At 39.2% G+C, this 24,653-nt stretch overlaps 1 pseudogene; it reads left to right on the forward strand.

Annotated features, from left to right (window-relative positions):
• Window positions 1–19,827: 19,827 nt before the first annotated feature.
• On the forward strand, window positions 19,828–21,011 carry LOC101447785 (zinc finger CCHC domain-containing protein 8 pseudogene; annotated as a pseudogene).
• The last annotated feature ends 3,642 nt before the right edge of the window (window positions 21,012–24,653 follow it).

Here is a 24,653-nt window from a genome sequence, read left to right on the forward strand (position 1 = left end):
TTAATTAACACTCCTCTGTAGCCCACTTTTCCCTAAGGTGATGTCATTTAGATCATCCCATGGACTTAGCCTTTCTCCAGTCCAGAACTTGACCAATTCAAGCCACAGGTAGACAGGGTGTAAAGAATTCTAGCCACACTCTCCCAGGAGTCAGCATTAAATCATGCTTTGCTGGTGAATGAGAATAATCCTTTCTTGCCTGGGGTCTCAGAATGTGTAATAATAATGACTGTTGTTACTGTTATTACTTTTAGAAAATGTTCTGAACAGCTCCAAGGCATACTTCCATTTATGAGCTATTGTGTCAAAGAAAGTTTCTCTAAATGAGGCTCCAGACCAATTGCCTCAGAATCATCTGATACATTTCTTCAAACTGCCAATGTCTGGGCCTCACATCGGATTGTTTAATATATCTGGAGTTGGGGACCAAAACTCTATTTTAATAGCTCCCCATGCATTTCTGACACACTCTTAGGTTTGAGATCCTTACAGTTCCCAAATACAGTCAAAATACATTCCTGTCTATATGTGGATTTATTTAATTGCCATTTAAATTTTTCTGAATAAATGAGACCAGAAGAACTGAAATAAAAAGAAACCCCTTTACAAAAGAAGTTACTGTTTTAAGCAATTAGTATTGTAAAACTCATTATTCGAGTGAGCAGAACTTTTAGTAAGGTTTCTGTTTCACATTTACATAATTAATGCAAGCCGCTCTTTATACTTCAACCTTAATTTGGACTACACTTTTCCCTTTTAACCTGATTCTATTGCGTATCCATGTATGTACTCAGCAAACTCTTACTGGGGGTCCTGTGTGAGCCAGGCACCGTGTTGGGGTTGGGGTTGCCCTTAAGGTCTTTACAAATGGAGGGAGATGTGGTGGAGAGAATATTAGAGTTAAATATTGGAATAGAAGATTACAATATAATAGGGGTCATGATGGGATGTACACGGTACTCCAGTGAAATAACCACAGAGGAAAGCCATTTTCTAACCACGACACAAATCCTGACTTTTGCAGCTGCTCAGCCGCTCGGTCATGGGCACGGCCTGTGGTTTTGTTGTAGGCAGCTTTCTCTAATACTACTCAACTCAGTTTCTCCATCAGCGAGGGTTCCGAAAAAGGAATGTTTACGCTTACACCGAAGAAAAGCAATTTCGATATAATTGTAGCTGAAATAAAATAGTCCCAAGTCTTAGAGACTTGTTCAGAACAGAGGAAGAATAAATGTGTCTACTGCTCCTTTTGCTTTTTAAAAATTGGTAGGAGTAAAACCTTGCTCAAGCATTGAATCAGTAAATAATAAAGAAAGAACTGTAATTTTGAAATGTTTGCTGGTTCTTTCCATGGCTAAGGGTGCACTTCTGGAGTAAATGGCCTAATGTTAAGCAGATACTTTAATAAGCTCCTGCATAGTTTTAACTGGGGTGGGTTGGGGTTAGAGCAGCGCTGTTGACACTTTGTTTGGATGATTCTTTGTAGTGGGGTGTTAGGGAGCTTCTCTGGCCTCTCTCCACTAGATACCAATAGCACCCCTCCCACATAACCCAACCACAGTTGTGACAATCAAAAATGTTCTCCAGATTTTATCAAATGTCCCCTGGGGGGCAAAATTTCCACTGTTTGAGAACCATTGGGTTAAATGCACAAACTACTCTGCACTAAAAAGCAACTGCAATTTTCGTATATTAAGTTGGCATTTAGGGAGAGGGAAAAGAAGTGACTCCTAGCAACATAGCAGCAAGGCGGCCTGGCCTGAGAAATTCCCAGGGATAAGAAAGTCATCGATTTTAAAAGAAAAGTGATGTCAAATTGTTCACTGTTATGTGCTGAACTGAACTTCCTCTTTCTTTCTTTTTTTTTTTTTTTTGTTAAACCCACTTAAACATGTAAAAACCATTCATAGCTCACCGGCCATGCCAAAACAAGCTGCAAGTCCATGGGCCATAGCTGCCCACCCTTGCATTCACTGTAAAACTCAATGTCGTGGATTGCTTCCAGCATTTAAAAAATAATACAGAGTAGAACAGAAAGGATGAAAAGAGAAAATATCACAAAATATGTGATAATTATGTCAAGAAACTTTTGTTTGTTATTACTGCATTTTATCAAATCTGAAGTCATTGATTATCACTATTAATTTATGTATCTCTAAGAAATAAAAAATGCTGACAATTATAAGTTCAAGACACTGTCAATTGTAACATGCATCCCAATTTAAGAGATGTTACAATGTGAAAAATTACTTATCCTATACCCAATGGAATATATATACATATAATAGTTTATACATATAACTGTGTGTGCACATATGTGTGCATGCTAGGTGGTGATATAAAATGTATTTTTTCCAGGGCTCGTGGTCAAAATGTTTGAAAGCCACTAACTATACCATGCTGCCTTCTGAAATAAATGAAAAAACGGAAATAAAATTTGAAAACGGATTCTACCACCCTAAAATATTTCTTTCCAGTTCTTGCCAAAAAAAAAATGTCTAATTTTAACATAGCTGTAATCGTAACAGATATATAATTTATATGCTGGGTTTTTTTCTGTATGATTCTTAGGTAGCCACACATAATTTTCATAATAATCACTTTTAATGGCTACATCATATCTCATGATGTTGATAATTTCCTAAGTATAATTTACCAAACCATTCTCCCTACAGTTAAACTGTTAGTTGGTTTCTATGACCATCTTTGAATTCTAGCTCTTCTTTCTTTAGAATTGTGATTTATTATGTCAAATGGTACAAATGATTCCATGACTCTTTAGATATATTGCCAAATAGTTGCTTTAAGGGACATTATTTTAACTTAAAAATTAATGCTTAGAGGGATAAAAATTGATGCTTTTCATCATTAAAAATAATGAATTCTACATATGGAACTTAAAAATAATGACTCTCTTCAAAGAAGTGAATCTGGAGAATTAATCTTTAGCCAGCTGAGTAAAAGTGGAATGTTATGTCCATGCCCTTTCTGTTGTTTTCAGCCTTCCAGTGGGCAGGACAAGTCACAGGTGGAGGCTACTCCATGCCCCATGAAATGGAGCTGCTCTTAGAAGGATGTGAGGGATAAAAGAGAACAAGGAGGCAAATATGGCTTTGATAATGCCAGTTTGGGTCACTATTAGAGCTGTGTTATTTACAGAGAGGGAAATTGGGAGGGAAACCCAGTTTTTATCCCCAACAAATCAATTTTATTGGTACATATTAATAAAGCATAAATCCATTCAAAGTATATCATCAATAGTATTTGGTGTAATCATATATTTGTTCATTCATCATTTCAGTCATTCTTAGAGCACTGTCATTATTCCAATGGCAATAACAATAAACAAAAACCAAACAAACAAAACTTATCACCTCTCAATCTCTCTATGCTTCCTCTGCCACACATAGCTGTTATTCTTTTACTTTTCTCTAGTATATTTGTATTATATTTAGCAGAAACAGTCTTATATATGCAATATCACCCATATTTATGTTTTACATGAGGTTTTACTTTCTTATACAGTCCCATGCTACAATTTTTAGCTTTCCTTCTAGTAATATACATGACCTTAGATTTTCCCTTTCAACCACTGTCATACCCACATAATGGCTCTGCTAGTCACAAACACCATGATATGCTTTAACCATTTCTATTCATTTTCAAAGATTAACAAACAACCTTTTTACCAGTTCTGCACAGATTAAGCCTCAGCTTTCCATTCCCTAACTTCATTCTATTTTCTGGTGGCCTATATTCTAATTATTAACCCCATAAGCTTATACAGTATATTTAGTGCATAATAGCACAATTATACAGTATTTGTCCTTTTATGTCTGGCTTGCTTCACTCAACGTAATGTCCTCCAGGTTCATCCATGTTGTCATATGCTTCATGACTTCCTTCCTTCTTACAGCTGCATAATATTACATCATGGGTATGTACCACAGTTTGTTTATTCATTCATCAGTTGATGGACACTTGGGTTGTCTCCAACTTTTGGCAATTGTGAATAATGCGGCTATGACCATTGGTGTGCAGATGTCTATTTGCGTCTCTGCTCTCGTTTCTGCTGGGTATATACATAGAAACTGAATTGCCAGATCACATGGCAAGTCTATATTCAGCTTTCTTAGGAACTGCCAAACAGTTCTCCACAGTGGCTGTACCATTCTACATCCCCACCAGCATTGAATAAGCCTCCCTATCTTTCTACAATCTTTCTAACATTTATAGTTTTCTGACTTTTTAATAGAGGCCAGTCTAATAGGTACAAAATGAAATCTCATTATAGTTTTAATTTGCATTTCCCTAATTGCTAGTGATGTTAAATATTTTTTCATGTGTTTCTTTACCATTTGTATCTCTTCTTTGGACAATTACCTTTTCAAGTCTTTTGTCCATTTTTAATCAGATAGTTTGTCTTTTTCTTGTTGAGTTGTATGATCTCTTTGTATATCACGAATATTAAACTCTTATCATATATGTGATTGTCAAATGTTTTCTCCTATTGAATTGGCTGCCTTTTCACCCTTTTGACAAAATCCTTTGAGGTGTAAAAGTGTTTAATTTTAAGGAGGACCTATTTATCTATTTTTTCCTTTGTTGCTCATGCTTGGGTGTAAGGGTAAACCCAGTTTTAAATGGGGAAATGATTAAGCTCATTTCAGAGATGCCAAGTTCAAGATTTCCAAGAGTGAAGTGCAGGATAGAAGTGAGAGAGTAGGACTGGAAATACAGTAGTAGAATCATTAGCATAAAGTTGATGATAAGGAAGTGGATTTGGCTCAACTGAAAGAGCGTCCGCCTACCACATGGGAGGTCCAGGGTTCAAACCCAGGGCCTCCTGACCTGTGTGGTGAGGTGGCCCACGTGCAATGCTGATGCACTCAAGGAGTGCGTGCCATGCAGGGTGTCCCCTGCGTAGGGGAGCCTCATGCGCAAGGAGTGCACCCCGTAAGGAGAGCTGCCCTGTGTGAAAAAAGTGCAGCCTGACTAGGAGTGGCACCACACACACAGAGAGCTGACACAACAAGATGACACAGCAAAAAGAGACACTGGTGCCACTGACAAGAATAGAAGCGGACACAGAAGAATACACAGTGAATGGACACAGAGAGCAGATAACTGGGGGGAGGGGAAGGGAAGAGAAATAAATTTAAAAAATAATTCTTAAAAAAAAAGTTGATGATAATCATATCTTTGAGAAAGGTTTAAACTTTCTGTGAGACAAACATACAGACAGACACACACAGACAGAGAAACAGAGATGGCAAGGGAAGAGAGCAGAGGGCAGCAGGCCATGTTAGGTTTGCTGGGTTCAAGGAAAAGAGGAAATAGAGTCAATGAAGGAAAGGAGGAAAGCATGCAGAGAGTATGTCAGAAAATTGGGAGGAGAGGGTTTCAAGGAGAACATTGTCAGGGTAAACCCACAAATTTAACAAAGTGATGAAGAATCTTGGCTGGGCAGGAAAGGCTGAATTTGACATTAAGGATATCCATTTTGACCTTTTGAGAGTGCATTTGATGTGATGGGGGAAAGTAGAAGGCAATTTCTTAAGGAGAGTAGGATAGAAGAAACATGCTGCGAACATTAGCCACTCAGTTCTAAGTAGTTGACAGCTCAAGGAAAGAGAGAAGTAGAGGTGGAGTAGCAGGGTCAAGCAGAAATAAATTAAGCAGAGGATGCACGCTTGACAGCTGGGAAGAAGGGGTGAGAAAAGATGCAAAAAAAAGCGATGCTACATAAGTATGGGAGAGAGTTTCCCAAGCTCAGTATGGTTAGAGTTGTGCAAAACCAGATATGCAAAAGTCTCTGAAAACTACTGTTAATCATATGCTGTATAAAAGTAGGTTTCAAACTATTTTGACTGGAAACCACTGTAAGGAAAATATATCTATCCCCAAACAAGTTTCATCCTAATATTTTCTATTCTATTCTTTTCCATTTCCTTCTTCCTTCTCTTCCTTCTCTTCTTCCATCCTCCCTTCCCCTCCTCTCTTCCTCCTTCTCTTCTTCCTTCCCCTCTTACTCTTCCTTCCTCCTCCACCTCCTCCTCTTCTGTCCCCTTCCATCCAGCCACCTCTCACCCCTCTTCTTCCTGGTCGTCCTCCTCTTCACCTGCCTCCTCCTGTTCTTCTACCTCCTTCTTTAATCCTGGTTGAGTCCCATTACATGCATTTTGCAACCCTTAATTTGGAAAACCTTGATCTACAGGATGGCCCTAGAAGCAACTTTTATTTTGGGTAGGAGATGTATTTCATCAAAATTTTTGCACAATGTATAATTCAGATTAATATCAAACACTGCCAGAGAGGCTGGGAAAGTATTTAGCTCTTTCAGTCTCACTAGTAGAAGGAAGAAGAACTTTGTACTTTTCCAGCCTCTCTTGCAGCTATGCAATTAGAGTGAACAAGGATCTCACTTCTGGCCAATGAGATGTAAGTGACCATCTGCTGGTGGGTGTTGAGGCTCTTTGCATCTTTTACTAGTTTTGAATATAAAGGTCATGTCTGCAGTAGAAGAAATCATATGGTGACTATGGAAGAAAGGTCAAAAGAATCCCAGTGACACTGGTCCCGACACCATTGAAACACTGAAATGACACTGGTCCTACCCTTAGAGATTCTGACTCATTTGGTCTGGGAAGGGACCTGGACCTGGTGTTTTTTAAAAACCTGCTGGGTAGTTATAACATGCAGCCAGGGTGGAGGACCACTAGTTGAAACCATTCCAAATGGGCTTTTCTGTCACTCACATTCTTACCTAAAACAACATCCATTGCTCAAACTGCCTGGAAAGGAGCAGTCTGTGTGTCTGTCACCACTAAAAACATAAGCTGCAAGGAAGGGGGCAGGGAGCAAAGAATATCTACTGTGAGCTGGCTCATCAAGTTGTATTCTTGAGGCATTTTCTGTTTCACTAAAGCTCAGCAACAAAATGATCTTTGTATCCAGAGCCCAAGAGAAACCTTGCACATTCTCCTTCAGTTCACACATTTACCTTCTCTTCATAAATCCTAGGAACTCAGCCAGCCACAGGTCAGCCTCAAGCAAAACAGGGCAGGCTAGAGCTTAAATATGTACTTAAAAAACAAAGCAGCATGTCTTAGTTTGCCACAGGGCTGCCAATGCACAGTACCAGCAATGGGTTGGCTTTTATAATGGGAAATTTATTAGGGTAAAAGCTTACAGTTCCCAGGCCATGAAATTCCTAAATCAAGGCACCATCAGAGATGCTTTCTCACCAAAATCAACTACTGGTGATCCTGGTGTCCTGCGCCATGGCAAGTCAAGAAGACAGCCTATCTCAGCCGAGGTCCTTGTCTTCCCATCTCCTGGAGTTCAGCTGTGGACAATCAGGCACATTGTAGGGCCTTCTCTTTAACCTTGAGCTGCTCCATGGGCCCAGCTTCTTGGGGGCTTCTTTCCACGCCTTTGTGCTCTGCTGATTCCAGACTCCAGGACCTCTCAGTCTCTCAGGGCTTCTCTGTTATCCTGCAGTCTTCTCTCTCACATGGCAGGATCAAAATGGTGATTTCCTTTCTCTTTGTGTGTGTGTGTCTCTCTGTGTGTCTCCATTTATATAAAATCCAGCAAGAGGGCAAAGACCCAACTGGTGTCATGCCTTTCTAACATAGTCCAAACAAAAACAACCTAATCAGGGAAGTGGACATAGCTCAACTGATAGAGCATCGGTCTACCACATGGAGAGCCCAGGGTTCTATCCCCAGGGCCTCCTGACCTGTGTGGTGAGCTGGCCCACATGCAGTGCTGCATGTGCAAGAAATGCCTTGCCATGCAGGAGTGTCCCTGCATAGGGGTGTCCCACGCACAAGGAGTGTGTCCCATAAGGAGAGATGCCCTGAGTGAAAACAGTGCAGCACACCCAGGAGTGGTGCCACATACACAGAGAGCCGACGTAGCAAGATGACGCAACAAAAAAGAGACACAGTTTCCAGTGCCACTGAATAATGCAAGCAGACACAGAAGAACACACAGCAAATGGACACAGAGAGCAGACAACAGAGGGGAACGACGGGCAGGGGAGAGAGGGGAGAGAAATAAATAAAATAAGTCTTTAAAAAAATGATATAAAGTGAATCAAATGATATAAAGTGAATTGAATGCAACCAAAGGGTACTATACCCACAGAAATAGATTAGTTTAAAAACACAATCTTTTGGGATTCAAAAAAGAACTTTAAGCTATCACACAGTAGGAGAAGAATTTCTTGTATGAGAGGTCTCCAGAGACTGTTAATTTCACCTTGGTTTTCATAAGAATCAGGGATTCTCACATCACCATGCTAGCTTAGTAAAAGTCTTGAGAGGATTAATTGATCCAGAACGGCAAAGAGCATAACCCCAAGTCTATCATTATAGCTGTCTTGACTTTCACCACTGAGTTTGTGGCACAGAGGGAGGCATATGAGTCCTGGTGTCCAGGGTTCCCAGGGAGGCCTGCAGTGCCCAGACAACTGTGGCTGGGTAGGGAGACTCTGCCTTGGTCCTTTCCATTCCCTGATGCTGCCCTAGGGAAGGACAGCCTCTCCAAATGAAGGCAGCAGACAGCGCAGAATCATTCTTTGGACCATTGTCAGGTTTAGCATGAGTCACCGCAAGTTGATGGAGAGGCTGTGAACCCTCCCTTCTTAATAAATCACACCTCCCCTTTTCTAGGTCACTCCAAATAGGAGGGCACGGGAGTCCACAAAGAACTATCTGGACTGCCAAGTATTTTTTGCTACTTCTGTCAGCTGAATTAAAGATTTTCCTCAAAAGGCAATGTAGCAGTCAGGGAAATTCTCTGTATTTAAGATTTTATTTTCCTGGAACTTGGAAATAACCAGTTCATAAGCACAGCCTAAAATATTTCAGACTGAAATTCTAATCATCTTGTGCTTGTCAGTTATACTGAAATAGCTAGCACCTATTTCCTTCTGCTTAAAATGCTATAGGATTTCTGGCCCAAAGAGCAAGCTATGGTAGAAATGAAATTTTCATATTTGCACACATATAGATTTCAATTTACTTATCTTCAAAGTACGGAAACTGGACTAAATTGTCTCTAAAATCTTTTTCAGATCCAGTATTTTTTGAGTCCTTATCCATGGCGAATATAGTAACCATCTGTCCTGTGGAAAGAGAGGGTGCAGTTGTGTGAAATTGAGGGATACATTAAGTAATATATACTCCCACCACACACACACCTGCCCCACGATTCCATCATGATTTGCAAGAACAAAGAAACTAGATTATCAATGGCCAGGCTCAGAGGAAAGTTTAACAGGTGTTGGACAAAATGGATTTGAACAAGCAAGAAGATCTGATTTGTGATCCTTGCAACCAGGGGAGTGTATAAAGGGGCTGGGAGAGAAGGAGATACTAGCTCTCATCAGAGAGGTGAAAGTTTGTGGAGCCTTTCGGCTTAGTGGAAGAGATGGGGCACTGGACCTGCCTAAACAAGTCAGGAGGCACCAAGAGAGCCTGCCCATTGAATTTGGAAGGAGTTATTTCTCATCCGAAGCCTCGGGAGCACTGGTAACTCACAGAGGTGTCTCCATGTCAGCTGATGCAGAGCTGAGAAAGAGAGAGTCTGGGTATGCCCAAGTCAATACTGTGTGTGGCAAAGGTGTGTGGGCTTTCTATGGGCCTGGTGTGAGCTACAGAAGGCTACGAGGCTCAGAAGCTGCTTGTATCAGATCTATATGTCTGGATGAAGGATCAGAGTCATGGGATTACCAGAGGCAGGTCCCTGGGATGAAAGGAAGCAAGTGTATTTCCTGTGGGAGTGTCTACATCAACTGTGTCACACTTTAGAGCGCCCAGCAGGAGCCACCAAGGAGGGACCACAAACCAGATGCAAAACTCCCCATCACCATTCAGGCACATAAGGTCTTTCCCTTCCCTTCCTGAGGTTGAGGCTGTTGGAGACCGTCAGAGTGAAGGCCCCTGGGAGCTTAAGGGGCAGATGGAAGGAGAGGTGAGCAGAAGTTTGGAGACAGTATTCAATTGGATGGAAATTATAAGGATTAATAAAAATGATGATGATAATGATGGACGATAATGCCTGGATTTGACTGAATATATACTGGAGAGAGATTAAGTTTTCAATGCAAGGGGGCTAAAAAAATTTTACAGGGTTGCTCTAAATTGTCATAAATTCAGTTTTCCTCTTGCTGGGCAGCTATGGGAGATTGTCAAAGGAATGCACATGCAGTTATAAAAACTAGAATGAGTTTCATATTTGCACATCACTGCTTGGTGACTTTCTAAGTTTTTGCTTTTGCATGGAAAAGTCTGGAAGGATTCATTTAAACCTAGTTTTATCTTTCAAAGTATGTATTTAAGCATGGCAAGTATTTGTCACATCTATTTATGCCAAGTTGTTTTATATGGATTTATTAATCCTGCCTGAATTCAGCCTTGTTCAAGTTAGGTTGATAACCTTCTGAATGGAGAAGAGAGTTGAGGTGACTGGAGAGAGTTTGAGAAGGAAAGGGAGGACATAGTGGCCATTGTTAATTCTGTCTTCACACTGCTGCCTGCTGCTTGTTAAAGGGGCCATTTGACCAAGTCTGTATTGGGCACATTATTTTCTCAGGATAAATATGTGATATACATATCATATATATCTAGTTCCTGGTACAAAGTATGTACCCAGTAAGTGGCAATTATTTCTATTATTTGTAAATGCATAGTCTCTCATTGCATTTTTACTGTGAAGAGATTGTCTCTTAAGGTGTCCCCGTGGACATCAGACCTGACTTTCTGGAGGAAGATGGGAAGTGGGGGAGCCCGGAGATGTTCCAAAATACAGGACACTGCTCCGGGCATCTGGTTAGAGCCACGCATTTCTGATTCCTTTTTTCTGTTTGGGAGTGTCCAGTTGTGTTGCTGGCATTATTTCTCCTGGGAAATTCCTGGTATATGCTAATAATTAGGCAGTTTACTCTCCAGCATTTTTACTCCATGAGGCTTTATTCTTCTTCATTGGCATTTGGCTCCTGATTTCAGAGCCGCTGAACACCATGGCTGGTTACTGTGCTCCCCATCACAGATGACCTTCCTCAGGCAGGTCCCGTGACTTTCCTTTCGTTAATGTCAGCCAGTGTATCAAGAGCCCAGGTGGAAAGAGTTCAGGGGTTTTTGAACGGCAGTTAGCTTGGTTGACAGGGCCATATCCTCTGAGCCTTTTAGCAGGGGAGATTGAGTATAACTTAAAGATATCACAAGACAGATAACAAATATACCAATGATTACCATTTATTAAACACATGGATTGGCTGTAATGTCCCCAACAGTCTTCTGGGATGGGGTTATTTTCCCCATTTTACCTCAAAGCTTGAAAGATGAAGTAATTTGCTTGAGGCCGTACAACTGGTAAGTTTGAACCCAGTTCCATGCAACTTCAGATCCCTCATCCTCATTCTTGTCTTTGTGCGAACTTCTTTAGAGGTATCCTTGGCCAAAGGAATAATGTATATTGATTGAAAGGATTTTTATCAACTCAAACAATTGATTCTCTTTTATTAAAAAAAAAAAGAGAGATCTTAGATAGTTGGAAAGGACAGAAAATGGGGTCCTTGTGAGGAATTAGTATTAAGTAGGTGGAGAATGCCTAAGACCACCCCACGCAGAGGAAACCACATGTACAAAGGCCTGGGGCAGGAGGGGGTGGGGTCCACATGGGACACAAAAGGCTAAAGGAAAGCTCCTATTATTGGAGTGAAAAGGATGAGGAGCTGAAAGATTCCACAAACACTTTCCAAAAATAGCTAGTATCTCCCTCCTCTGCTCCCTTTTATGCATTCTTGTAGTGAAGGTCACAAATTAGATCTGGTTTGTTCAAAACAATTTTGTCCAACATCTGGCAAGGTCTCCACTGAGCCTGGTCATCAATGATCTAGCTTGGCCATCTTGAGATGACCCTTCTGACACACACAACTTGCAAGTTATTACTAGGGTAAGAATCTAGTAATTTGACTTATTAGAGGTGAAGGCCTGTCTGAATGAAAGATAGATATGAATGAGAGGTTATTTTCTAAAGGCTACTGCCTGAAAACCACATAATGATAATTATAGTTAACATTTGATGGAGGCTTATTTTGTGCTGTATTAATCACTTTACGTCATCACATTTGACCTTTGGAACAATATTGTGAGACTTTGTTATCCTTAAAATAAAAGTAATATTTTTTCATTTTTATAGATGAGGAAACAGATCTAGGTAGGTTAAAAAGCTTGCCTCAAATCATGCAATTAAGAAATGGTAGAGCCAGATGGGAGCCGAGTGTTCTCTGTTTCTCAGACTGAGTTTTTGTCACTGTTATATGTAAATACATCCTCATCTAGATTATTGTTTTCCATTCACAATTTAGTAGGGACTAAATGAAACTAAAATTCGCCTCAGTGTAGGGGATATCCAAAGTGAGTAAGAAAATCCATTGAGTTGTAGGAGGAAAATATTTGAAATGTTATTTTTTTAAGTTCATCACTTTCCTTAGTTTTCTTTTGTCTGTTTTATAATGTACATGATGTGTTAGGACAGTAGCACATATGCATGACTTTATAAAGCAATACATGACTATACATATATAGTCAGAGTAAACATTCAACATTTTTTTTCTGATAAGCATGAGCAGTCAAACCCCTATTTAGAAAACAGGGGTCTACAGAAGAACTGAGAGCAGAGACACGAACAGCCATCTGCACACTAATATTCATAGTGGCATTATTCACAGTTGCCAAAAAATGGAAACAACTTACCAGGTGTCCATCAACTGATGAATGGTAAACAAATCGTGGTATATGCATAGGATGGAATTTTATGCAGCTGTAAGAAGAAATGAAGCCATGAAGCATATGAAAACATGGATGAACCTGGAGGACATTAGCTGAGTGAAGCCAGCCAGACATAAAAGGACAAATATTGTAACATTTCACTATCATGAACTAAATACAATGAGCGAACACATGGAGTTAGCAGCTTGAATACAGGTCACCAGAAGATTGAACGAAGTGAGAGAATGGAAAGCTGAGGCTTAAACTGTGCAGAATTGGTAAAAAGGGTGTTTGGAAATGTTTGAAAATGAATAGAAATATTGAAAGCTCATTAGAGTGTTCGTAATTAGTAGCGCTAATATATAGGTATGATAGTGCTTGAAAGGGAAAGTCTGACGTTGTGCATATCACAAGAAGGAAAGCTACCAAATGAAACATGGGACTCTATAGCATAACAAACCCTCTTGTGAAAAATGAGTATGGTTAATAGTACATATATAAAAATGTTTTTCTCTGAAATAGAACAATTTCACATTAATGTTACAAGATGTTAATAATAGGGTAAAATTTGGACAAAAGTACAACAAAAGCAAATTATGGGCAGTCGTGTATAGTAATATATTAATAACCTTCCATTAATGGTTTTTAAAAAAGAAGTATGTTAAGTGAGAGAAACTAGGCAAAAGGAACTACATATTATTTGACTCCATCTATACAAAATGTAAATACAAATAAATTTTAGAGATGAAAATAGGTTAGCAGTTATGTAGGACGGGAAGGATAGAGAGATTGAGAGGTGACTACTAAGGGTAAGGAGATTTTCTTTTTGGAATTATGAAAATGCTCTAATATTGATTGCAGTGATTAATGCACAACTGTGTAATCATACCAAATGCCACTGATTGTTGACTGTAGATGTATTTATGGTTTGTGAATACGTTTCAATAAAATTGATTATATAAAAAAAGATGAAAGCAGGGGTTTAGAGAAGTAAACCAAAACTGGCCAGGAATAGAAGGCAGTTAAGAGAAAGATGACGGAAGAGTAGCATGTCATGGCTTTAAAAGGTAGAGGAAGAATCTCTGAATGAAGCCAAGGAGGTAGAGTAGCTGAACATCAGTGGAGATTTTCTAACTGATATGCCCTCTCCACCCCCACCCCTACCCTCAAAAAAAAAAAAAAAGGGATAAATTGCTTTTCCAGCCAGTGAGCTCCTGGCACTGGAGAGTGGGGGGTCCATGTGGAGTCTGGACAACAGAGGTCAGGAACACTGTGTGGAAATTTCCTCCTTTGGCTGGCAGACTGGACTGCAGTTTGTGGGCTCTCCCAGCTCTGAGAGTCTGCAATTCTATGACATTTAGACGATATGCTGCAGTTGGTATAATAGATGGCTTTTGTTCTTAAAACACTCCAGGCCTGTCTCTGCAACAGTTCCTAGGCCCACTCTAGTCCAAAAGGCACTGGCTCTACCCTCTATCTTCTTCTTTCGTCTTTTCTAAATCACTTATCACCACCTAACATACAATGTAATTTGCTTTGTTAATACATTGTTTATTATTTCTCTCTCTGCTAGCTCCATGGGGTCAAGAATTTGTATCTGCTTTGTATCCCAGCACAATATTTGTGTCTATTTTGTTCCTGACATTGCTTAGGCACTCAGTAAATATTTATTGACTAAACGATAGAACAGGGTCAGGCAGCCTGAACACTGGCCCTGCTGGTACCCGGATGAGCAACTTTGGGAAAATGATGTAATCACTCTGGGTCTTAATTTCCTCTTGGGGGAATGTACATCTATAAAAACAATTACTTTAAAATTCAAATGTGTGGTTGTGGTTGGTCACTTAAAAACACACCAAGGAAGTTCAATTAAACACCAGTCCAAATAGAAGAGGAAAACATGACAATTGCCTCCTTTGAACTGCACTTTGTTCTACATGTACCTGGGCTGCCTGCCTGAGCCTTTCCACACTCAGATTCTCTGTTGTTCTGAGATTTATTATTGGAAACACACCGTTGAAAGATAAATCTAGTGACTGGTACATGTTTTCCACAGTTCCTCTATGAACCTTCATGCTGGGGATTTTCCACTATGAGGTTGCTGCTTAGGGGAAAATTTTAAAGCAGCAGGAAAAAACATGGATAGTCTGCTCTTGTTACTTGCATAGATTATCTCTTTAAGTACACTGGGGATATATATATCAGCTAGCACTGATTGTTTTAGTTTTTTGTTTGTTTTACCCACACACATTTTTGTAGGTTTTACTATTGTTTTCAGGTGTACTTTGAAGGCTTTACATGAATATGACGTAAGCACATTATATGTACTATATGAAACTACATAACTATTAGATAATCATAGCGAATCATAGTAACTGTATATACTGTATTTAGTGAAACACAAATATGTACAATAACCTGAAGCAGTGTCTTTCCTACTGAATAAAAAGCCTCAACCAAGAGCAAGGAATCTATTGGTAGAATTTAAAGCATTTGTAATAGGCTACAGCTCTCTGACTATGTTTTGTCATGCCCACTCTTTATGCCTTGTTCCCCAGGCTTTATATTAGACAATTCTGCAATCTGGCACATAGATTAATGCATAGGCTGGAAGATGACTGACCAACTGTATCTGTTGAGATGATTTTAACTACAGATAAACAAATAGTCAATTAAAAATGGCTTAAACCATGAGGACTTTATTATCTCACATAACAAGAAGTGCATGGGCAGGACAATTCCAGGATAAGTCAGAGGTTCCGTGATGCCCCAAGGACCAAGGTATTTTCCATTTTCCATGTTGCCATTCTCCACAAATGGTACTCATGCCCACAACAAGGCTGCAGAAATTCTAGGTCTCAAATGATAGAACAACCAAAGAGGAGGGTGGTTTTCCAAATGTGTATATTCTTACTATGAAGCAAAAACTAGTCCAGAAGCCCTCCAAGAGAATTCCACTCAGGTTGCATTGGCCAAGATTGGATAGCAGTCCCCTTCTCTAGTTACAATAGAAGACGGGGTAAATAATTACCTTATACTTTAAGTATTTATGATGAGAGGTAGGAAGAAGAAAAAGGGGCAAGGAACCAGCCCTATGACATGCTATCTTCTCTCAGAAAGTTTAAATGTGAAACATAAATAGAAAATTAGGCAGAAAGTGAGAGAATTAGAAGTAGAGACCAAAGGAGCTGAACAACTCTAAGTGGGGAGAAATATAGTTGGAAAAGGCAAATGATTATTAAAGGAAAAGAGTGACCTTGTGGGGAACCCAGACTTCTACCTTGTAATGATATGTGCCCCTTCCCAATCAGCTAGGGTGATGTCAGAAAAGGTCAAATCTACTGATTCTCATTTCTACTGAACAGTAATGAAGCTTCCTGAATGGAGACCACAAAGGGAACCCAATGGTAATGAAGCACCCCTCTCCTTCATCTGGGGTGGCATCAGAGAAATGTAGAGTTAGGACTTTGACCACTGCCCAGAAGTAAGAAAGCCAGCCCACAACCCCCCTCCCCCAATCTGTAGGTGTCAATGGAGGCACCCAGCCAGGGTGGTATCAGTGAAGGCCTAATGGGGAGCTGAAACTCCCACTTTCACCCAGCAGTAATGAGGAACATCTCTACTTCCCAATGTGTCAAAGGAGGAAGAGTGGAGAACCTCAACCTCCATTTCCACCTGGCAGTAATGAGGCTGCACACTACCCTTTCCCTGCCAAAGTGCTATCCAAGGAGGTCAGCCAAAACAGAAATTTAAACAAGATCTAGGGTCTCATAATACCCAAAATGTTCAGATTTCAATAGAAAATTACTAATCATATCAAGAACCAGGAAAATTAACTTGAATGATAAAAAACAATCAATACATACCCATCACTGAGATGGTAGACATTTGAATTATCTGACAAAAAGTTAAAGGCAGCCGTCATAAAAATACTTTAATAAGCAATTACAAACACACTTGAAACAAACGAAAAAAGAGGAAGTCTCAGCAAAGAAATAGAAGATATGAAGAAGAACAAAAGAGAAATTTTAGAACAGAAAAATATAAAAACTAAAATTTTAAAAATCTCAATAGATGGACTCAACAGCAGAACAGAAAGGACAGAGAAAAGAATCAATGAACTTGAAAACAGAAAAATAGAAATTACCTAATCTGAAAAACATTGCACAGAGCTTCAAGGAACTATGGGACTATAACAAAAGATCCAACATTCATGACATTTGAGTCCCAAGAGGAGAGGAAAGAAGAGAGCTTGACTGAAATAGTATTTGAAGAAATAATGAATGAAAACTTCCCAAATTTGGCAAGAAACATCAATTTACAGATTCAGGAAGCAGAAAAAAATCCCAAAGAGAAAACATCCAAAGAAATCCATGCCAAGCTTCTGAAAACTAAAGAAAAAAATCCTGAACGCTGCAAAATTTCACAACTTCTTATCTATTGGGGAAAAACAATATAATGACAGTGGATTTCTCATTAGAAAGCATGGAAACCATAAGGAAATGCCCCACATTCTCTACGTGATGAAAGAAAATAACTGTCAACTCACAATTGTATATCCAGTCAAAATATCCTCAGGAAAGAAGGCGAAATCAAGGCATTCTCAAGTGAAGGACACTAACGGGAACTTGTTACCAACAAATTCTACCCTAATATAATCCTAAAGGAATTTCCCTAAACAGAGAGGAAATAATAAAAGAAGAAATCATGGAACATAAGGAAGGAAGAAAGAACAATGGAAAGAGTAAAAATATGGGTAAATATATTAGGTTTTCCATCTTCTCTTGAGTTTTCTAAATTTACAGTTGAAATAAAAATTATAATGTAGTCTATTGCAGTTTTCAATGTATGTAGAAGAAATATGACAATTATACATGGGGAAGGGTAAATTGAGGTAAAACTTGATTCTGGTAAAATGTCAATACCAATAGATTGAGATGTTATGTATATATGAGGTAATAAATAAAACAACCACTGAGAGCTAAACAAAGAGATAATTCAAAAATGTCATAGATATATCAAAATGGAATTCTGAAAAATGTGCAAATAACCCATAGGAAGGCAGGAAAAAGAAAACAGAGAAGCTAAAAAACAAAGAGAATAAACATGAAGAAAAAATTAAAAGGATAGATCTCAGCCTTAACATATTGAGATAGATTGAATCATGTACCCCAATAAGACATAGGTTCTTTTCCTTTTATTTTATTTATTCATTTTTAAAAAAATATTACATTAAAAAAATATGAGGTCCCCATTCACCCCCACTGTCCCCACCCCACCACTCCCCCCACAGTAAGACTCTCCGCCATCATCATGACACATCCATTGCATCTGGTGAGTACATAAGACATAGGTTCTAAATCTTAAACTGCATTCCTGTGGGTGTGACCCCATTTGTAAATAGGACCGTTTGAAGATGCTATTATCAGTTAAGGTGTGGTCAAACTGAGTCAGAGTGGTCTTAATCTGTATTACTGGAGGTCTTATAAAGAGGAAATTCAGACATGATCAGTCAGTAGAAATCATATATCATAAGTGGCAGATGATGGGAAGCGGACTTGGCCCAGTGGTTAGGGCATCCGTCTACCACATGGGAGGTCCATGGTTCAAACCCCGGGCCTCCTTGACCTGTGTGGAGCTGGCCCATGCACAGTGCTGGTGCGCTCAAGGAGTGCTCTACCATGCAGGGGTGTCCCCCGTGTAGGGGAGCCCCATGCGCAAGGAGTGTGCCCCGTAAGGAGAGCCACCCAGTGCGAAAGAATGTGCAGCCTGCCCAGGAATGGCACTGCCCACACAGAGAGCTGACACAATAAGATGACGCAACAAAAAAACCCACAGATTCCTGGTGCCGCTGATAAGGATAGAAGCGGTCACAGAAGAACACACAACGAGTGGACACAGAGAGCAGACAACTGGGGGGGGGGGAAGGAAGGGGAGAGAAATAAATAAAAACAAATCTTTAAAAAAAACTGATAGAACAACTAGACAGAAAATTAGCAATGATCTAAAAGAACTCAACAGCACTAAAAACCAATGGGATAATCAATATTTATTAAACATTATACCCAAAACAGCAGAATACACATTCTTTTTCAGTGCCCACAGAACATATTCCAAGATAGATCATATCGAGGGTAATAAAACAAACCAACAAATTTAAAAGAATTGACATCTTACAGAGTGTGTTCTCTTACCACATGGAATCAAACTAGAAATTAGTAACAGAAGGAAAACCCTTGGAAACTAAATAACACATTTGTAAATAATCCATTGGTCAAAGAAGGAATATCAAGGGAACTATTCAATTGAATGAAAATGAAAATCCAACATTATCAAAAATTGTGGGATGTAGCTAAAGTAGTGCTAAGGGGGGGATTTATACCACCAAATGCTTACATTAGAAAAGAGGAAAACTTTCAAAGCAATAATCTAAGCTCCCACCTCAAGAAACTAGAAACATAAGAACAACAATAGAAGGAATGAATTATTAAAGATGAGAAGAAATGAATAAAATTGAAAATAGAAAAACAATAAAGAAAAGCAATGAATCAAAGAGCTGGTGCTTTGAAAAGATAGATAAAATTGGCATACTCTAGCAAGACTGACAAAGAATAAATGACACAAACTACCAGCAGCATAAATGTAATAGATGGTATCACTACAGACCCTGCAGGTATCAAAAGGATAATAAGGGAATACTATGAACAAGTCTACATGCACAGACACACACACATTAATTTCAATTAAGATGGATCAATTCCTTAAAAACACAAGCTACCACAATTAACATGAAAGAGATAATTTGAATAGCCTCTAATTATTAAGGAAATTGGATTCATAACTTTAAAACTCCCCTGCCCCCAAAAGGAATCTCCGTGCCAAGATGGTTTCACTGGAGAATTTAACAAAATGTTTAGTAAAGAATTAACATCAATTCTGTAATCTCCTGAAGAAAACAGAAGAAGCGCGAATACTTCCCTAGTCTTCAAAGTTAATTAAGCTCTGAAATTCGAGAATATTTTGCCAGAAGGAGAGGCTGGGAATGAGAAAGAGTTTTGAATACCCACCAGGTTGGCTCAAAGAGGCTGAACTGGAGAATTCAGGGCTTGAATTCTATGATGGAAAAGATGATGCTGATGGGGGAACAGAAGCTGGAGAAGTACAACAGAATAGAACATCACTTACTATCTCTTGAAATTGGTAAACTATCCAGGTTTTAATATATCTACTCCCAGAGGAATTCCAGATGAATGGAGGATGTTTGGTTCCATACCAGTGCAGGCATGTCAACAGAAGGATGTATTTGCCAGTTACCTTACTTCTACCTTCCAAGCGCCCAGTGTGAGGTCCGGCTGTAAGAGGTCTTCATTTCAGTCAAGCCCTTCAAGTCCAAAGAAGCAGAGGAAGGAGGGCAGCTCAGCAGCATCACCTGACGACATGGAGCTCCACTCAGATGTGGAGTTACCACATGGTTCTCAGAGCAGTGGAGCTTTCAGTTCCAGCCACCATTGCCTCCTGGCACTCCTCCCCCACTGCCACGAGGAGCTCCTCCCCCACCTTCACACCTCCTCTGCCCAAGGGCACACCGCCCTTGACTCCCAGTGACTCGCCCCACACCAGGGCCACATCTACAGCTATGGATGAAGATGCACTGGCTCTGGAAGAACTTGAAGAACAGCAGAGGCGGATATGGGCGGCTATGGAGCAGGCGAAGAGTATAAACAGTGATTCTGATATTCCTGTAGACACACCTTTAACCAGAAATTCTGTGGCCTCTTCACCCTGTCCAAATGAAATAGACCTTCCCCTTCCAGAGGGAAAAACATCTGAAAAACAGGTGCCAGTCGAATCTGAGGTACCAGACACTTGTACAAAGACGTCTGAGGTTGAATATTCCTCAACAAGTTCAGATTCTGAGGGCACATTGCTTTGTCGAACGAAAAGGAAGAGTCTGCTGCGGGAGCCTGTAAAGGTGCTTCTCTTGAGAATGACGTGGTATCAAGCTGTGACAGTAATAGGGGCAGCCAGAGGCTCCTTCAGATGGCCACCAGCCCTTCAACAGCCACCAAAATTCATAGTCCCATACCTGACACGAGCAAATTTGCAACAGGAATAACTCCATTTGAATTTGAGAAAATGGCGGAATCTGCTGGACTGTATCTCAGGATAAGAAACTTGTTAAAGAACTCACCCTGAAACCAGCAAAAAAACCAAAAAAGCCTCTGAATTACTGCTTGACATAGCACCAAGAGCTATTTAATTATCAGTAACTTTTTATTCTGTTAATTAGTACTAAGTGGATAGATAAGGTTGTTTTCCTCTTTGTTCCTCCCAGGTTTAAAAATCTATTCAAGGCTTAATTGTGGTCTAAAGTCAAGCCTATTTTTTAAAAAATCGAAAAACTGAGTTCATGAATTTACTATATTTTATTCTCAATGATACAAACTTGAGGGGGGGCGGGAATGTAAGAATGAACTGGTTTAGAGATAGTCTGTTAAGGTTTAAACTATTTTTGGATTGTGAGTTTCTGTCAGATGGTTTTTATCTGTCTTTTGTATATTGTTTTCCCTTTCTACATTTTGCTAATTATCCTGTATATAAGTTTAATATATCACTTTTTTAAAGAAAAAATTGTAACCATTTTAAATTCATATTTCAACTCTGACAACCAAATGAGAAAAATCAGGGATATGCACTTTCATCCTATTTGGGATATTTTTATAAGTGATTTACTGCATCAATTTTAGTAACAATTTTATTCTTTTGTAACATCATTCTTCATATAAGCTTGCTATAGAGGTATGTTCATCTTTGTGTACAGAGGTGTAATAAATTAGTTTTCATACTCAAAAAAAAAAGTTTTATTTTCCAACCTAGCAAATCCAGGTCTGTAAACATTGTCTCTAAATTTTGTTTTTAAAAGGAATAGTTTCTTCTTTAGACCATTTCTCAGTTCCTAATTTTATCATAGGACAATTTGCATGTTCAGCATTTTGTCTGGAAATCTCCTTAGATAGCCCTATAAATTCATTGATACAGTCTCTATCTTCCTTGTTCCCAGAAGAAACAGTATCGCCAAACAATTCTGGGCTACTTAATACGAGTTTTCCTTTCTCCAGTCTCCAATAGTACTTCGCTGATCATCCAATCTCCACTAACAGTCTCTTGCCACCCTTCCAGTTTCTACCTACTAGCTGGTCTAAAGCCTATGTCACGTTTTAGGTTTTTGTAGTGGCAGTGTCCTACTTCATGTTATCAATTTTTGTATTAGTTGTGTAACAGACCGCCCTAAAGTTTAGTAACTAAAGACAAAAACTGTGTATTATTTGTACTGGCCCCGTGGGTTGACTAGTGATTCTTTTACTGGTCTCACTTGGTAAGTCATGTGCCTTTATTTATCTGGTAGTTGAGCTGCAGCTGTTGGCCAGGATGTTTTGGTTCTTCTCGGTGTTGCTTCTCTGCATGACTACCTTGGGCTTCCTCATAAAATGATGGTCCCAAAGCAACATTTTAGAATGACATAACTGACTTATGAGTGAAGCTCTTTGTTCAGGATGGTCAGGTATCTCTCTGTCCATATATTTCTTTCCAGCAAGGTAGCTGGACCACATATGTGGTGGCTCAGTGCTAGAAATGGCCAAGTTTCTTAAAGCCTAGGTTTACAACAGTGCTAGTTGTAATAATAAATGAAATAAATGCACTTCTGTTGTATTTACTGGTCAAAGGAAGTCACAAGGCCAGCCCAGATTTAATGGAAGAGGAAAATGGACTTCATCTTTTGATGCATGGAGTATTTTGATTTTGTGGTCATCTTTAATTCATCAAAAGCCACATAAGATCCTCCAGAGCTTTTTGGTTCTTAGATTTTGCTTTTTGCCATACATACCTACCTTCCACAGAACACATAGAGCTCTTTGAGAACAAAGACTGGAGAGTAATCATGTCTGTACCCCTGTAAGATTTGCTTTATAGCCTACAGACAACTTACAATGAGTCTGCCTCATAATAGGCACTCAAGAAATGATTTCTGGAGAAGTGGATGTGGCCCCATGATTGGGCTTCTGTCTATGATATGGGAGGACCCAGGGTCAATCCTTGGGGCCTCCTGGTAAAAGGCGTGCCCATGTGACAAGCCAGGCCTGCATGGCGAGCCAGTGCCTGCACAGTGAGCCAAGAGCCCACGCAGTGAGCCAGTGCCCACACAGAGAGCCAAGTGCCCTTGTGGCCAGCCAAGTGCCCCGCAGCAAGGCAGGCCCACACGGAGAACCACATGGCAAGATGATGATGCAACAAAAAGAGAGATGAAGGGGAGAGGCAAGGCAAGACACAACAGAAACCAGGAACCAAGGTGGCACAAGTGACAGGGAACCTCTCTCCACATCGGAGGTTCCCTGGATTGAATCCCAGTGAATCCTAGAGGAGAAAATGAGAAGAGATGACAAAAAGAGAAATAGACACAGACAGCAAAAACAGCAGAGTGGGAGGGAGGGGGGAGAAAAAAATCATTTCTGAATGAATGTTGGATGCATTAAATATTCAGTTTGGCATTTGTAATATATATATATGTTATTGTAGTCTAATTCCATGAAGAATGAATGTCCATTCATGTTAAACTTGCCAACTCTCACCAATTAAGATATTTGATTAACCAATAACAGAATATCCTTAACTCTTTGACAGATATTTTACTATATATAGGATCTTCTTTAGTAAAATGAAGTTTCTCATAAATAGAGTCTTCCTCTAGGACATCTATTCTTAACCCTCACTGCATAATAGAATCATCTGGGGTGCTTTTCAACAATACCAGGCCAGAGCCCTTTCACCCTAGACTTGGGGTGTAAGCCACTTCTCTAGGGCTAAAGCTTTGTTATTTTGTCTTTTAATTTTAAGAAAAGTTTATTTTAATCAAAAAAATGCATGCATGTAATTTTTGAAAACTTGAAGAACAATGAAATATTTATATATTAAAAATAACCAAACCTGTTCCAGGCTTTCCTAACCTCATCCCATTCCCCAGAAGCAACCACTTTCTTCCGGGGTCCACAGGAATATAGCTAAATAATATGCTTATATTATTACTTTTCTGTATATCAATTTTAATCATTATCTATTAATTTCTTATTTTGATAGATAAGAATTTGGCTCTCTTCTCTCTCCCTCCTCCCTATCCTCCAAATATTTATAAAATCAATATTCATTGCTTGCATTTTCATGACTCTATAAATTTTCTTCACACTTGAGATAAATGGTATTTTCTAATTATTCTTCTTTCTTGATTAATTTTTCATTTGCCCTGAATTTAATAATTGCCTCTCTTTTTTTTATATATCTGTTTAAATATCTTAGTACTTATTTAGTTGCTCCATCAGGCCTGTCAAATGCCTGCCAGTATTATTTTGTAAATGCTGAATGATTTTTTTTTATTAGAGAAGTTGTGGGTTCACTGAACAATCATACATAAAATAAAGGATTCCCATATACTATGCTATTATGAACACCTTGCCCTGGAATGGTATATTTGTTACAATTTATGGAAGCCCATTTTTATAATTGCGCTATTAACTATAGTCCATGGTTTGACTTAGGGTTCACTGTGTTGAGCAGGTTCATGGATTTTAAAAAAATTTTTTTCTGGTATCATATGTACAACCTAAATTTTCCCCCTTTAGCTACATTCAAATATATAATTCACTGCTGTGGATTACATTCACAAGGTTGTTTTATCATCACCACTATCCATTACCAAAACTTTTCCATTGTCCCAAATAGAAACTGGGTACATTTTAAGCCTTAAACATTTAAAACTTTAAACTGTTTTGCAAACCAAGGAGATAATTTTGGCCCTACTCCATTCAACTTCAACCA

The sequence above is a fragment of the Dasypus novemcinctus genome, chromosome 2 (genome assembly GCF_030445035.2).
Source record: "Dasypus novemcinctus isolate mDasNov1 chromosome 2, mDasNov1.1.hap2, whole genome shotgun sequence".
Lineage (NCBI taxonomy): Eukaryota > Metazoa > Chordata > Mammalia > Cingulata > Dasypodidae > Dasypus > Dasypus novemcinctus.